Source organism: Triturus cristatus, chromosome 6 (genome assembly GCF_964204655.1).
Source record: "Triturus cristatus chromosome 6, aTriCri1.1, whole genome shotgun sequence".
NCBI classification, from domain to species: domain Eukaryota; kingdom Metazoa; phylum Chordata; class Amphibia; order Caudata; family Salamandridae; genus Triturus; species Triturus cristatus.
In genome coordinates, this window is record NC_140589.1 from 152,731,310 (window position 1) to 152,746,910 (window position 15,601).

Genomic DNA, 15,601 nt, shown 5'->3' on the forward strand with positions numbered 1-15,601 from the left:
CAATTTTTCAACAACTATTCTTAACTTCCAAGCATCTTTCATTCTTCTCCCTGCGTTTGGCATTGGAATCCAAGTAAGATCCCAAACTCTGTTGTAGCCACCCAATGATGCAATCCCTGCTGATGGAGAAATACTTTGCCAACCAAAAGTCTAGTGCAGAACTCCAATGCAGCCTTAAAAAAAAAACTGCATTTTGATTCCTTGAGACCAAAGCCACCAAAAGATATGTCCATTCTCCGGAATATGAATATACTTTACGAACTATAATTTTTGAAGCGTTATATAACTAATGTTGAATGAGCAGATGTTGAACATCCTTGGGCCAGTCACTCCTATCTCAACCACGTCAGATGGGTGGTGATTGTCCTTGCATAACTGTAAAACTATCTGACCATACCCACCTCTGTCAGCAAGTTGGCAGGCTCACTCCATGCATCACTCCTGCAGCACTTTTCCTATTGCATACAGACCTCAATGAAGAGCACGTCTTTTCACTTCAATTTGACCAACCTTGCCACACCTAAAATATTGTCCCTTGATTCAATCCATTTTTCATCTCTCCCTATGTCGATGCATCTTTGGGTCATATACATTCTACTTCCACATTATGTTTGATGATTTAAACACATTTCTGCATATGCTCCACGCTATTAGAAACAGTTTACTTTACTCAATGGAGGCCTATCCTTCAGCCAAAGTTCCACTCCAATTTTTCTTTTGAAATTAAACAACTGGCCACTTATGCTTTCATCTGTTCATATTTACAAATACTTGCCAACTTCCCGAGTGCCATTAAATATTCTTTGGCACACTGACCGTCATCCTGTATCCTATTCCTAAAGCACTACCTTTACATGACAGTCATTAAACATTTTTTGAGGCTGGTCTTTCAGGCCCTCCGCCCCCAACCAATATAAGAGTAAATACCATTTTCACTCCACTTTTATACTGATTCCACAAACCCTAGCATAGTTCACAAACACATCCTTCCATTGTATTGGTGGATCTCCTAGCGGACTCAAAGAACGGTGGTGTGATTTCCATTTTTGCATTTTTTTGTAGCTGTGACTCCCTCCGTTATTGGAGACCTTTACACAAGCCTCTTACATTACACAAGGTCAAACGAATGTTTTTTTTTTTTTTTAGGAACAAGATTACGGAATTTGCTCAGAATCATAGGATGTTCAAGCCAAAGCAGACTCAAACCAGGTCCTCCAGAAGCAAAGTCGGCATCTCTAGCCATAACGTTACATCCTTCGCTTTTGCATACATTTTAGTTTACACTAATGATACCACAGCAATGCTGTTTCGACAAAGAACCCAACCACTCACTGACAAGTTTTTTTAATAACAATGAGACTGGACAGATCTTTTGGTCCCCACAGCACAGGCAGTAAGGAAGCAGTGTTTAGTAATGGATTGCCTGTCACCAGTGTCCAAAAAAACATGGTCAGAAACTAGTATTGCCAATTTGAAGGCGTGCCCGTCACAGTGATGTTATCTGGCTCAGGCAGGCGCAAGGGCTTAATACAACAAAGGTGTGCCCATCACCGTTAATACAGCAGCAGGCAACAAAATTTAAATTTTACCTTCAGCTTCCTCTGGAACAATGCCCAGCTTGGTCTATAGCCATGCATTTGCGGAGGACACTGCACAGGTTGTGCATGTATCCTCTCCTAAGCAGTCCCACACCTCAAATGTAGTTGTAGCGATGAGGGTCACGCATCAGGTTTCTCTACATTTGTTAGAAGAGCCTATGCAGCAGAATAGTTGGACCATGGTGGAGCCAATGAAGCCCATGACCAGAAGAGTCATACTGAGTCACTCTCCTGTGGGGCATAATGCCGCAGGCAGCTTCCTAATGAACAGCCACATATTGAGACTTTGAATACAGGCTCCTCCTTGTATTTCACTGAGGTGGTTATGGCAAGCTGCCTACCTACTACTTCAACTTTCCTTGCAGAAAGTCACACACTGTACTGATTGATCACATATCAGCGCAAATGGCCTCACCCATCAGCGCAAATGGCCTCACCCTTTGGTTATCTTGCAGATGACCTCACCTGTAACTCACTCTTATCTACCAGACATCATACTGGACCTCCTTCAGTCTATCTACTCCAGTTCCACCAGATGTGTTGGGCAGTGGGCCGTACTGTCATCACCAGTGTGGAAAAGAGATCACTGCATAAAACTGGTAAGTTTGAGAGAGGGTTTATTCAAAACAAACCAGCAACAGTCCAACACTGACGGAATGGAATTCTCCCGCCTCAAACACCCTAAGGTTCTGTAAGAACCAGATAAAACAGCAATATGTGGAAGATAAAACAGCAGGTAACAAAGGGGAAGAAACCGCAAAACACTACAGTTTGCTCGGATCATTATGAAGGATGCTATAATAGTGTGGTTTAGTTCTTGCATCAGCTGATTCATGTTTGTATTCCTCAAGGATCACAGTGTCTGGTTCAGCCTTCGCTGCTATATTATACCATTCACTCCAATAGCTTTCACTTTACTCGGTGTCTGTGTTCCCTTGCCAAGTATGGCTTCTTTGACACTCACTGGCAAACTTAATTGTTATAATGGAAACAGATAGTCCACATAGAAGAAGAGTTGAAGGACTAAAACCAAGAATTACACTCGCCTGGAGCATTCAGCATACATTACCATGTACTGTGCCAGGGTGAGTGGCCCATCCGCTCGTGTTTTTTGCAGCAGTAACTTTCTCCGTTCTTCTCCAAAAAGGGCCTCAACTTGCCTCAGGAAACGTGCTCAAAATGGCAAACCAATAAAATAATTTAACAATCCAATATAAATAAATATAAATATATATAACAATCCGTTTTATTTTATTTCCAGAAACATTTCTAAGATCCACATCCCCAGCTCGCTGATCAGTTTTGCCTCCACCAGTGCCTGCTGTCTCTACCGGCCTCCACACGGGAATCATGCAGTCACTTAAATCCTAGGATCAACTGATGACCAGGTCCAATAATCTACCCCCGACTGCTTCTCTTTCACATCACCACTCCAAGCATATGCTGTGACTGAGAACTCAGAGCACAGACCACCCAACCAGGCTCGCAGGTTTTGGGGGGGTGGCTGCTTAACTGCTAGACATGTAATACAGCCCGTCAACTGTCACTTCGGACATAGTAACTGTTTAGGACTCACTGGTGCTTCTGGTTTGGGCCAGCACACCCCAAAGGTCGAACGTTTTACTTTACAGGTTAAGCCTGGTGTGGAGCTTCAAGAGCAGCATGCATACAAGTAATTAGCACATAAGGTGGATTTTAAAGGTAAGACAGCAAGGTTTCTTTTCCACAAATTCATCATGTCATGGGAGGCATGGATTTCCTGTAATACATGTTACATACAAGTCCAGTCCGACGGTTGAACAGGATAGGCACACAAACATTAATAAAGTATGCATGTATTAGGTTTAGGGCCTAGAAAATGGTTTTGAATGGTAACACTACTAAATGTATGCTAAAGATTTTTTTTAATAAACTATTTATACATAATAGGTAACAATTAACACAAGTGTACATTCCGTAGTAAGCCTTTATGAGTAGCATAGAAATAGCCACATTAGTTACATTACTGGCCATTGGACGTACATAAATATTTCCATTTGGGTCCCTCCCAATGCACGAGCCAGCTTATCCCTTTCCTCTTAGGAGCTCGGCCAACTGCTACCCCTATATCTATGTAGTAACAAGGACTCGCCTGTGTCAGCTCCAAGAGCAGTCCTCGGCAGAGTTCCCTCCACTCTTAGATACTCTTCTAGTTTTTAGTCTCTATAACACCTATTCATGTGCACGTCATCTGCTAGGGTCAATTCACATGCAACCCTCAGTCACGCCGAGACTTCAGGTGCCAGTACCCCCCATCCAGACAATTGCAACTCTACGCCGCGCTACTAGGAGTAGTTGCTGAAGCTTAAGTCATCTTGGTTTGTTTTTGATGTATCAACCCAAGCAGGCAGTGGGTTGGTGCAAGTTGTAGCATAATCATGGTTTTAATTTTGAATCTCCATTTTGACAGTTTTCACGTAAACAAGACCGGAATAATTGGAGTCTGAGATGCGTCTGGTGCTTACAAACTACAGAGCATCTCGCACAGAATTAGCTTGCAAGGGAGCAAAGCTCTTACTTCTCAGCCTTCCGTGAACTTTTGCAACAGAGCATTGTTTGCGTACCGGAGTAGCAACAAATGTGCTGAGCAGGAGTGCCCCTCATAGGAAATCTTTGGAAGCTAGAGTATAAAGAAAAGGGAGGAGTTAGACACATTAACCAGATGCTAAAGGGAGGGACATGCAGAAGGATCATATTCAGATTGCATGCCTCGCTGAGACGTAAGGTATATGGGAAACAATAATATGGGTTGGCATGCTGTAAATAAGTTAAGGGATACAGACAAGTGATTATATGGCTAAAGATGCTTTTGAATAATAAAGGATTTTAGACCAATAGGAAGGTATGGAGAGACATATTTGATGCTTACCATTACTGGACTCTGGCTTTAGCTTTAAAAACCAACACTTTAATAAATAAAATAATTGATACGTTTTGTAGACAAGTAGTACAATCTTTAACAATACCAACAGCTTTGTGGGTCTGTTTCCAGTGGCCAACAAGAAGGTCTGCACACATACACATATGTGCATGTATGTCTCCCCCTGCAGATAAGTTTCTCTAGCACTGTTGTATAATGCATAACACTCAGTCTGGATAAGCCCAACATGGCACAGAGATGAATGAGAAACACTGGTCCAAAGGGGAGCGCCACACAATTCCCCTGGGTCTAAGAAGATCTAACCAGGTTTACACCACCAAAAGTGGTAGCTTCACAACATGGTTTCTGACTGCAGGCATCATGGTCTAACTGTAAGGGCCCTTGCTGGCTCTGGAACCCAAAATAAGTTACAGAATTTAACAGGAGAAGTTTGGCAGTATTTACAACACCCCCCCAGAGATCTGAGAGGTATTCTCTACTCCTGGAGTATGTTAAGTACTTAACAGATTCAAAAGGATCAGTCTGCATGATTAGAACTGTATTTTGATTGGGTCTATATGACAAACAATTCAGGGATCTAACAGGAGTATCACCGCCATCCCTTTTCCCCAACCTGGGAGGTTCACGCAAGGAAAACGTACAGGTAAACAGCTTAGCCTCACTATTCTAGGCCATGATTTTGTGCTGCTTACATCTCCACATAGGCAGGGTTGTAAGACATCATGAATTTGTCCAGAGGCAGCATCATCTCCTCATGGCCTCAGCTTCACAGTATTTGAATTGCCAATTCACTAATTATTTCTACATAAAGGCTATACCAAAGGACGATTAAAGCACTAAGCATAATGAAATAAATTTCAGCTTGCAAAATGTTAAATTAAGACAAAATACATTTTCCTTTACTTAAATTTAGACAATGATAATATGCAAGCAAAGGTCACTGGGCTATGTGGATGCGTACATGACAGAGCTCAATTTTTCGGAGATATGCAAAAGACAATCTTCTGGAAACGTAGTTCATCAACCTGCAAGTCACTCCTGCAATCATCATTCAGCTCAGACTTTAAACAGTTTAAAATTGAGAATTCAATAATTTCTCGATAGTGAATTGAAAAATGAAAACTTGCTACAAAATAAAAAATACAATAAATGATAGAAAAATCATAACTGTCTTCAGATAACAAAATACATTCTATAAATGTTCTACAAGGAGATAGTGAAATGAGTAGGCACAGCTTCACTTTTTGAACAATGGAACTTATTAGATGCAGGTGCATAAAGTGTAATTCGGCCTAGTAAAATTAAACATGAATTTGGAACACAAGCCACAATTTCTCTAAGCTGCATATACTATATATTTTGTAGAGTAGACATTTACACGAAATTCAAAAAACAGATTTAACAACTTCCACGAAAACATGGTTTTCTGCTTAAGCAAACTTTATAAAACACGTTATCACCCCTTGTAAGTATATCTGACTGAAAGGATATCTGAAGTTCAACAAATTTACTCAAATATGAAGAACAATAAATCTCACTGTTTCCTAAAAAAAAATCTGAATTCCTAAGTGCATGGCAAAATGCCACAACTGCAATTGACTGCTCACGCAAAAAACATCAACAGTTGAGATATGTACATATATATATATTTTTTTTTTCTAACAGTTAATGCGATGCCCCTCAACAGCACACCTGCCAAAACCATTTCTGCAAACTGCAAAAAAAAAAAAAAAAAAAAAAGCATAACAGCAAAAAAATACACATTCAGCAGCAATATTTAATTAGACTCCAATATACATATTAGGCTTTTAAAAACTAAAGCACAGTTGGAGGAATCTTTTGTTCTTTGACAAAGGTGTATTATGTCTTATTTTGTTATTAGCAGGTTGCTAAAAGCAGGTCAGTCTGTAGTCTTTAGATAAAAGAACTTGTATGAAATAATGCGATTAGTCCCCTTGACTTCTCTGAATCCTCCATCTGAAAAACACAAAATTATACTATCTGAAACTGGAAAAAAAAAGATGCGAGATTAAATGTTCTCACTCTCTCCCAGTTCGGAAGTATCCTCATTAGGGGAGAAGTCACAAGACGTCAGATGTTTCTTCTACAGCTGGTGAATGATTAAAAAAAACATGGAAATCACTGAAGTTGTAGCCAGTATCTGACCACTACACACTTCATTAAACTATTGAAAACGCTAAACATTCCACACTTTAAGCCTCTAACCGATAACCATGATACTCATGTTACAATTCAAATATTTTGCTTCTACATTGGTTTAAATAAACTGCATGAAAATTCATTATGATGGACAAACTGCAAATAATTGAACACGAAATTCCTGAAAATACACTACAATATATGCATAACTACGCTGAAAATTTGTGAAGGAGCACAGAAACAATGTGAACTACCAGAAAGTGGACCGCTGTCTTGACGGTAATTGGGTTTTGGTGGTTTTATTGATTAGCACAATATGCACCCTCCCACCAGGAATGGATGAAGGGGAGGGAGTACATCGTAGTGTTAAATATCGGATGTGCATTTCGCATACTTTTTCCAAAATTGGGCCTTATTACATGAACACAAATTATGCTAACTTCTACACCGCTATAATCACTACAATTCGGGACTGCACGTTTGTTTGAAAACTAGTTTTGCTATGTTCCCTGTACTATTTTGTTAAGCAAAATTTCTTAATTGTACAAGTTCACCAAACTTCTAAAACCCGTTACACAGGCAGACCAGTTCACCAGGCAATATACTTAATCAGTGGTGCCCGCTTCCTCTCTTCCGTAAAGCCTGTAATTATGATTTTGTATGTGCAATGATGCTTCATATGTATTAGGGTCTTCCTACCGTACGCCCGTAATTGTCCTTCAATTGAAAGTCACTCCAATGCCCTTGAGCAAAGATAGCTCAACACAAAAATGCAAATTAAAATATAATATTAAAGTGCTAGATCTTCAGTTAGCGTTTAGTAATATGAACTCTTAGGAATTATCTAGACAAGATACTTCAGTTTACAAAACAAATGCCTAAAATAAATACTACAGAGAAGCTACAAAAGAGTAATTGGTTGAACTGGCTCGAAAGATGAGAAAATGTATTTTGAGACAAAAATAGAAGTATTAACTACGAAATTATCACATGGACGGATTGCAGCAAATAAGAAGCAAAACAGAATCAAAAGACCTAGAAGAGTGCAATCAAACCAGTGTGACATCTTGAATAGGTTGGCCATTGGCCACAACAACAAGCATTGGCAAAGCCAATAGTTACAGCCTTTTGGGCCATTTAAGCGTTTCGCCAAGCAGCACATTATCCTAGGTGCTGTGCCTCCAGGATTTGAATATCTATACAATTACGGCACACTGGGTCATGTAGTCTGATTCAGGAGTACAAATAGAGCCAGCAAATAGAAAGCCCAAAAATTTGAGTTACAAACCACAAAGCCAATGGTAATCAACGTGTGGAATGCATTCCTAGGAAAACTTCCTGAGAGTCTCCAAGATGTCTTTGGCATACAGCTGTCTGGTTAGCTGCGACCTAAAACACAGTACTCTCTCGAGGAGAGTAATGTTATGGTATCCCTGAAGGTGATGATGAAAAGGGGAGCAGGAAAGGTGGCTGGACTATAAGAAGGCTTTCCTTTTTTCAGTTTCTATTTTTTGTAAATTCTGGTGGGGTTTTTTCAGTACCTTAAAAAATAGTGGTTATCAGTGGTTACACATTTTTGCTCCATTAAAAAAAAATAGAAAGTGTGTTTCCGGTGTTTATGTAATGTTTTGCTTTTAATTATTGCTAGTTTTCTGCACTGATAGTGCACGTGTGTACAGGGTCTAGGATATCCAAATGCATTTTTTACAAATCAAACTTATTGTAGTACACCTTACAATACTTCTTTAGTGAGTCTGTGGTCATGCGCGCTCGCTCTTTACTTCCTATGTAAACGTTTTTATCTGTGAAAAGGCTCTCTCAACATTGGCACTTGAGACGGGGAAACGCCAAAACAGCCAGTACACAATTTGCTAACTCTGGCCAATGACATAGCTTTCCATGCCAGTACTGGTGCACCTGAAGATTGCGAATCTCTAGGACATGGTCTGCAACATATGCATTGAATTGGGCGCATATGCCCTCCGTTATTTAAGCAGTCAAAAATGAAGCTGTACTTTTCAAACCCTGCACAAGTTCTAGATACCTTCTGAATTTTCTCCAGAGTACCTCAGTGAGGCTTCATTAACTTCAAATGCCATGGGTGTGGAAGGGACATTTCTGGCTGAACACTTGAAAATATTTTAGCAAAGCAAAGAAACCAGAGACTGCATTTACCACAATGCCTGGGGCGAACCTTGCCTGGGAGGTGAAGCGGTGTGCTCCCACCCCTGTTCCAACATTTCTATGCATCATCGCAAGCCATTCCCCGTAGACTGTAAATTAATTTCCTGAATTGCTCCTCCACATTTCTTTGCTTACCGAGTGGCAAGAATTCGAACATGCAGCATGTTGCAGTGTCAAAACCACTAAAAGTGTTGCCCAGCCTACTCTCAATGAGAGGTTTCAGATCTACACCAATTATACTGAATACTTGGTAGACAAGGGTTTTTCAGACTACTATTTTGATTATGTCCACTACATCAGTCATGTATTACTTCAAAAACCTAAATATGCAGTAGACTATACATTACTAATCCAACAATTCTGTAAACGGCCGCCACAGATAATATAGCATTCACAGACTGAGAACCACCGGCTAAATGACAGGTAGGATGACTTCCTTTGATGCCACACAAAGCACAAAATGAGAAATTTTTGCATTTTTAGTCCCTGGGCCTACCGAAACAGTGCACCAGATTGGACTGCAAAGTCAATGGCATTCTTCATTAACTCTGAAGATTGTAAAGATGCTTTCAGCATACCATTTAGCAAGTGACAAGGATCTCTTACAGGGAAGCATTCAGCTCAGGTATCTACTTTGACAGGTCATCACACAACTTTTTCATATACGTAGCTGAAATACTGCAAATACAAACAATATCACTCCAATCTTTATTGAACTTGGTAGGAACCTTTTTTGCAGCAGCATTCCAAGTGAGACAGTTTTCCATGTTTACTAAACGTCTGATGCCATGTTTTCACCACTATCTCCGATGCTTGGTGACAACACTCTTTCAACATATACCTGTCACTACACCTTGCATTGAGTGTTTAAAGCCTGGAGTGTTTGGCAATTCATCATCAATAATAACTCGCTAGAAAGGGGGCTGATGTATCAAAGGATTTCACCCATTCTCTGTCTGTGGGTAAATGTGATGGTATATATTGGGAAAGATTATTATGAAACCAGCCTTTTTACCTATCAGTGAAATCAAATGTTGCCAAAATATTAAAAAATGATATTTCCTGATTCTTTACAGTTTAAGATAACTAAATAAGACCTAAAACATGCTTCTAAACACTGCATCTTTAGACCAAAGATCTGAAAAAAGCAGACGGAAGAACAAACAATATTTTAGTGACATTCCTAAACAACAAAACTCAAGCAGAATAATTTTAGCCCAGTCTCTCGCTGATCCCTTGCATAACAAAGCTACATTGTATTGACCCCTTCAAGAAGAAATAAAAATGAATCTTTCACTCACCTTTTCCTTTCTTTGAATGGCACTTAGTTTGTGGTTGTGAAGGAGTTTTCAGTGTTTATATGTTTACACTGGTGATGGCTATTTTCCTCTCTGAGGGGTTTTATCAGTTAGTATAGGTTTAAACCTAAAACCAGACAGCCTAACTATAATACAGCAATACAGGCAGCCTGACTGCCCTCCTCCCATCTGCACTGCTGCCAGAGAAGAACCAACAATTATATAGGAGACATATCATTACAGTGGCATTAGTTTCACCAAAGGATCAAGCTCGGTTGTAACACATTAGTTGGACTTAATAAGGAGCTTGGGCAGATTGATATTATTACACCTTTTTGGCAGAGAAGCACTTTTTTCTGTGGAAGCACACGACTTCAAAACATGTGCACCTTTCCACCAACATGGAGGCGGAGCTAAAGTCCATCTCTTAGTACTCCTGAAAACTCTTCAAGGTGATCACATGAGGTGTGGCTTATCAAGCCAGACCTAAAAATGAATTCTTCAATGGCAGTCCCACATATGTTCAGTCCCCTGCAACAGTAGCATAAACAGTGTGTCCTGAACCTTAGTGCAAAGGTGGAAATGTCCCCTGGCTTCTGTTTGAATTAAGAAATCCATCAATACCCAGCTTTCAATGGGGACCACAGGCCCAAGTGTACCTGCTGCACTAATGGAAGCTACGCCCCTAACCAGCACGCCCAGAAAACCATGCCCATGTGCTTACTGTGCTGAAGTTCCGCAACTAAAGTATTCCCTCACCCCTTTAATCACAATTGGTTAATTGTGACCCAATTTCAATTCAACCCAGGACAGCACAAAAAGCAGCTGTACATGTACAAACAAGTGGGACTGCAGATGTAATTTGTGAATACTGTCCACTCTCTCCCATTCTCTCAAAAAATAAAAAACTTGTTTAATTACAACAAATATTTATGCTTTGAAATACCAGATTTTCTATACCGCCTTCTTTTAGTAACCCTTAAAAATCGGTCTCTAAAAATCTCACTTGTTCAGGTGAAGTGGCCCTTAAACTTTCATATCATTTTTCACTTCGTGAGGGAAGCAGCCTCTCTAAAAATTAAGAAAAATGTTTTTTTCCAACCCATGTGAAGTTCAAGACCCCTCATTCTGTACACCAACTGTGCTTGCCTCGAAATGAATTCTGCAAATTCCTGCAAAATGCACCCCATAAAAATAAAATACTTGCAGTGCACTACTTTTACTAAGGGCAACCCCTCAGTATGCATCCGACGTTTCTCTTACAAGGTCAAAATTGCGAGGGGAAAAAAAAAAATCTAAGCATGTTCCAGCAGCGACTCCTCGTCCCACTGCCTGGCTTCGAGCCAGCAAATGAAAAATAAAACTGTTCTAGTATACTTTTATTTTTCATTTGCCGGCTCTGAGCCAGATTGTGCAGGGAGGGGAGGGTGGGGCATGGGAAGGGGGTAGGAGGAGTGCTATGTGCACTCCAAGTGCACATATGTGCTTGGCCGTCCATCTCAGGCATCACAGACTCCCTGGTCCGAGCGGAGCAGCTTTTCAGCCCGCTCAGGGCAATGCCTGTACTGCTCACATGGCATGAGCACCACCGGAATTGGATGGTTGGCAAATTTACAGCATTTGGATTTTGGAAGGCTTCGTGGACCATACATTTATAATGCTTTAGAGGAAAGAAACCGTTGTATAAAAGGGGTAAGAAATGCTACATAAATGGAATTGCAATCCACATGTTTTTCCCTGTGACTCCACTTGTGCATTACATGTAGCTGCGAGTCATTACAACTCGCTTCCTGTTAGGCAGCATGCGACTGCGGCCCATGCGAGTCAGTATTGTGGGCGGGGCAGAGACTCCTCTGTGGGTGGAGAAGGCAGCAGGCATCTTCAAAGTCGCTATCAGTAAGTTAAGGAGGCGGCGCGCGCAACGCGGACCAGGTCTCAAAGTGTAAATCTGAATGCTTACACTGGAGTGAGGTCAGCTGTGGGTCCCTGGCCCTCAAAGACGCAGTTAATCTGGCGGACAGAGCACACATAGGTGGATGCTTGCATAACTGACAGTATATGGAACTAGATTACAGTGGTGGGAGGGTGTCCGGTGTTACTTCTCATTACAGCGGTGCCGCAAGCTACAGAAATGTTACAAGTGGTGGGATGATCTACCGCTTCATGGTATCCCTGCGGCTGACTAGTTGCACCTCAGCAACACACATGCGCACAATCGCCACAGACGTCATGACCGCATTGGCATAAGAGCATAGACTGCTCATCTTCAGCAGCTCTTTTAAACCAGTCTCGCAACAGCTTTTTTCTCCGTTAAGTAGGTGGAAACTCACGCATTAAGAAACCATTTGAAATGTATAGTTGGGAAGTTTATGCAGCATTTTTTAAAGACACTTTGGTTTGGGGATCTTCAGTAATGTGAAGATTTCTTTGGGATATGATGGGCCGTTGAAGCTCAGGGGGTAGCTCATACTAGGAAGCGGGAGGTGGGAAGCAACAACTGGTGCAGCGCTGACAGATGCGATATCGTCTAATTTGGTGCATTTTGGTATTCACAAAAACAAAACAAGGAGAACCCACGAACCAAATTGCATCCGATTTAGCGTGTTTTGTAAAAGAACACAACATGCAGACTACACGAACCATGGGAAACGGAAAAAGGAGTGCAACGAAACAATGAAATAGACAGACGGGCAGAAATACACATAATGGGGCCAGTTGCCAGAGACGGGACCCACTGACCAATAGGCAGGACCAGCGTGAATATTAGCCATAGAAAGAAAGGGAATTTGGAAAAGCACACAAAGGAAGCGGGGGCTTGATCAAAGTACCAGGACATGCATGCATCACAGAGCAGCGCATGTGCACTGCTAGGATCAACCTAAAATCTAAACATACAAACTAAAGTAAATAGAGAAGCTGTACGTTTTTTAAAATAGGAGGACAGGAGGGAACATAGTACTGCTATATACATGAGTAAAGGAAAGTACAGAACATATGAGAAAGGAAAGCGTCGTGAAGTGACCTAGAAATTAGTTCAAAGCATAGCATCAAACACTGTTAAAATGAAAAGTTCAGCCATTGCTCTACTACCACAGCAGGAGATTAAACCAACGGTTCCTACTCTAAGGACTTCTATGGACCCCACTTAATAGTTACTAGAAACAGAGGACTCCCCCACTGAATCAATATTGAATCTGTTGACTTCCACCAAGTCATTTCATGGATGCTGGTGACTCCGGATAAAGCATTTTTGATGTGTTTAACTGCAAAACAATACACAAACAAAAATCATTCAACAAATACAACAATGAAGTAGTATTTTCAGGAAAAAAATAAAAATGCTAATTTTAATGGGAAGGTTGGAATGTTCCTAAATTAAATTGAGGCCACTCGTCGTCCATACCATATTCTATTTGATTCACTGGACTGCTTAAAAATCAATCTGAGGACGACTCATTTTTAGCCTTCATTTACAGAGGTTTTAAAATTTTACATTTTGCTTTATGTATATACACTCAAACTCGGTTTATTTTTCATTATCTAAGAGTCCTCAACCACCTGAGGACGCTTTGCAGACTCACAGAGGTCCCCGGATAGTCCAAGAATCCCTGGATTAGAACATGCACATGAAGCGGTGAAGACCGCCTTGCGAGTTTTAATCACAGTAGAGATCCATAGAAACAATCGCAATGGACCGCACTCCGCTAGCCCCTCCTCCGGGTCGCCCCTGGGGAAGCTGGTACATGGAGTTCTTGAGTGGTTCACCCCAGTGGGTGCAAGTCAGTACTTGTTGAACTGATGATCTCTAACATTAAGTTCTTGAGTGGTTCACCCCAGTGGGTGCAAGTAAGTACTTGTTGAACTGATTATCTCTAGACCCGATACATGTCCCGGGTTTTAAAATATCACCCGAGACATGGCTCGGGTTTCGGGATAAACTTCCCTCCTCAGTAGAGAAAATAGTTAGGGGTGGAAAAGAGGGCCGCCAAACAACCGTCAAAGGCCTCGTTGCCCGCACAGGCACGCAGGTGCGTCGTCCAGGAGCTCGTCAGCTCAAAGCTCAAGGGAGCCATATTTGTAGAAACAATCGCAATGGACCGCACTCCGCTAGCCCCTCCTCCGGGTCGCCCCTGGGGAAGCTGGTACATGGAGTTCTTGAGTGGTTCACCCCAGTGGGTGCAAGTCAGTACTTGTTGAACTGATGATCTCTAGACCCGATACATGTCCCGGGTTTTAAAATATCACCCGAGACATGGCTCTTGCTACGAGAGGTACCAGACCTGATATGATTTTAGCAGCCTACACATGCAACCCCACACTCTTCCTACTCCCTGCTGACGAGCAGCAACTACCGCGAAACACGTGTCCAGGGATGGCTAACGCTACTCTGACTTGCACGCACCACTGAGCATAGGCGTACCCGCCGACGCTGACTACAGGGACCACAGTTCTTCGGGGTAACACGCTAGTGGGTGGAGCAGTGTGCGACCATTTTGTTTAGTTATTTAGTGGCTCCCTGAGCCCCGACAGCCGACAGGCTGTAGGTTACGCACCTGCGTTGCTACGAGAGGTACCAGACCTGATGTGATTTTAGCAGCCTACACATGCAACCCCACACTCTTCCTACTCCCTGCTGACGAGCAGCAACTACCGCGAAACACGTGTCCAGGGATGGCTAACGCTACTCTGACTTGCACGCACCACTGAGCATAGGCGTACCCGCCGACGCGGACTACAGGGACCACAGTTCTTCGGGGTAACACGCTAGTGGGTGGAGCAGTGTGCGACCATTTTGTACAGTAGAGATCCATGCAGATCTGGGTTCATAGGCACGCATTTCTACGGGTCATCACGGACATCCTTTCTTCCATGGAATTTGGGGAGTCCAGCTGAAGTGTTTTTATACAGTGCTAGCTACTGATCACATCACTCTAAATAACCTCTCAGGCCACACAACAGAACTGTCAAGATGCACAAATGCGGTTGCCGAACTAAATGGTCAGAGCCCCTTCATCCACATCCTAAAAGCAGGGTCGTGCGTTTGCCTGCACACTACTGATATCCATCATCTCCTCGCCTTCCAATTACCGAATCACGAATGTCTGAAGAACATAACATTAAATAAAGGCTGTAGTTTGAGTCACTTACTGAAGTCGCCTGCCAAATTATATGTTGTTCCATGACGCAAGCTCCATGCCACTTAAGCATTTTTTCTCTCACATTTGAAATTGTTTGTAGTGATCAATTTGGCATTAATGCCTGCAGCGGATATGGATTTGCTTCACCTTCAACATATTTTTACATTTCATAGGCGTCCATTAGTAAAAGCTATTCAATAAATCACAGTAAAGAACAGTAAGTGGTGCTGCTAAACACAGAACTACTGTACATAAATAGCAAATATTAGCACCACACGGGAAATGCTGGATATTTTGAGCTGG

The 15,601-nt window shown here is 41.8% G+C and overlaps 1 protein-coding gene across 4 annotated transcripts in view; it reads right to left on the reverse strand.

Moving 5' to 3' along the window:
• ENAH (ENAH actin regulator) overlaps positions 1–15,601 on the reverse strand; it is a 668,777-nt gene that overhangs the window by 466,249 nt on the left and 186,927 nt on the right. The gene's annotated exons all lie outside the window — the stretch shown is intronic.